General features: G+C 54.4%; 1 pseudogene; it reads right to left on the bottom strand.

The window, feature by feature from the left end:
• LOC117614203 overlaps positions 1–1,698 on the bottom strand; it is a 3,962-nt pseudogene extending 2,264 nt beyond the window's left edge.
• Positions 1,699–2,161: the final 463 nt, after the last annotated feature.

Raw genomic sequence — 2,161 nt, 5'->3', positions numbered from 1 at the left:
CGAGGGATCTCCATTTCTTCCATGGCCCTTGCCGTTCCACAAGGGTCTAGCCATTTTTTTTTTTTGGGGAGCTGGGCCTTCGGCAGGCCGGGTCTTTGGAGAATTTCGGGAGATCTCCATTTCTTCCATGGCCCTTGTCGTTCGGTAAGGGTCTAGTTTTTTTTTTTTTGGTGTGGAGCTAGGCCTTCGAGGGGCCAGGCTCGTTGAAAATTTTGGACTCTCCACACTTCCTCCATGGCCCTTGCCGTTCGGCAGGGGTCTAGCCCCTTTTCTTTTCTTTTTTTTGTTTTTTTGTTGGTTTCGGGAGCTAGACCTTCGAGGGGCCGGGTCCTTTGAAAATTTTGGACTCTCCACACTTCCTCCATGGCCCTTGCTGTTCGGCAAGGGTCTAGCTCCCCTTGGCACTAGTAGGGTTTTGGAGTTGGGTCCTTTGGCAATATAGCTCATTGTGATATTGGGCTTGAGCAATGACCTTGTACATTGGGTTTGGGCCTAGGGTTTGGGATTGGGAGGAGTAGAAAAACTTGGAATTGTTATGTCTTGCCGTTCGGCAAGTAGATTCGGCAGTTACGGTAGGGTTGGGATTGGGAGTAGAAAAAAGCTTGGGATTGCTTATCTTGCCGTTCGGCAAGTTTGAGTTCGCAGTTAAGGTAGGCTTCGAGAAAGCTGTCGGGAGGAAAGCTTCGACTTGTTGCTCGAGTTGTTGTTGCGCAGATTCGGTAGGTGTCGCAAGGCCGAGCGGCTGGTTCACGTCGGGGTGAGACAGCGTCGGTCCTTCGGCAGGCTGCTGCGGCAAGGCTGGGTTGTCCTTCGGCAAGGCTGCTTCGGCAAAAGCTGGGTTGTCCTTCGGCAGGCTGCTTTGGCGAGGCTGGGTTGGTGGTCTTCGGCGCAGCAGCTGGAGTGTTTGCCGATCGGCAGGAGGTGTCCGATGGGGCTGTCCGAGGTGCTGCTCAATTGATCCACCTCCGCCCTCATGGCCTCATAGCGCTCGGGGTCATAAGCGCGACGCTTCTGTAGGACTGGTCGGACGGCAGGATTGACGCTAAGCCTATGGGATGTGATGTCTGGTGATATGCCAGGCATGTCATTGTAGGACCATGCAAAGACTTCGGAGTTGAGGCGGAGGAAGGCGACCAGGTCAGAGCGAAGCTCTGGCGAGATGGAGGTGCCGATCCGGATTTGTCGATCCGGGATGTCGTCATGAAGGGTAACCAGTTCCAGGTCCTCCATAGGTTCGGCCTGTGGTGTGATGGACTCCTCCCTTGGGTCCTCAGGTGGTTCTGTGCCAGCTTGGGGAGGGGCGGGAGCCTGGGTTACCGCAAGGGCTTCACTCCTATGTTGGCGATTGGTGGATTTGACTGCTGAAGCATAGCAGCTTCGGGCCCCGAGTTGGTCGCCGCGCACCTTGCCTGGGCCATTAGGTGTAGGGAACTTCAATAGCAGCATATGCGTGGAAATAAAAGCCCTCATTTGGGCTAAGGCTGGGCGACCGAGGATGACGTTGTAGGCTGTGGGGCAATCGACGATAAGGAAGGGGGTAGTGATCGTCGTCCCCTGAGGTGCGGCCCCAATTGATATAGGGAGATGAATGCTGCCAATTGGCTGGACCACATCACCCGAGAAGCTCACAAGGGGTGTGATGCTTTGGTCGAGTAGGTGAGATGGGACCTGGAGTTCATTGAAGGCGTCAGCGAACATCACACTGACCGAGCTGCCAGTGTCCACCAGGATACGCCAACGTCAAAGTTAGAAATGTCAGCACGGATAATGAGTGGATCATCATAGGGGAGGATAACACCACGCTCCTCTTCCTCGCAGAAGGTAATGGGGGCCCAGCCAGACCTCTGGCTCTTCGGTAAGCGTCTCTTCTCGGTGCTGAAGACTTGATGCGCATAGGTGGAGCGGACATAATGTTTGATGGAATTGTTGGAGGTGCCAGCCAGGATAGGACCTCCACTGATGGTGGAGATCATGTTGATCTGTCGTTGGTGAGGGTTAGGCAGGGGCGGTATGTTGCGCACATAGTTGTCCATCTTCTCCTCACGGATGAGCCCTTCAATTATGTTGCGCAACGCAACACAAGATTCGGTGTCATGGCCGCTAAATTGATGAAAGCGGCAGAAGACCCCCGTGTTTGGCATAGGCTTGTTGGATGGTCTTC

The sequence above is a fragment of the Prunus dulcis genome, chromosome 1 (genome assembly GCF_902201215.1).
Source record: "Prunus dulcis chromosome 1, ALMONDv2, whole genome shotgun sequence".
In the NCBI taxonomy this organism is placed as follows: Eukaryota; Viridiplantae; Streptophyta; class Magnoliopsida; order Rosales; family Rosaceae; genus Prunus; species Prunus dulcis.
Note: the sequence above shows the minus strand (reverse complement) of the source record. Positions and strands in the feature narration are given on the sequence as shown.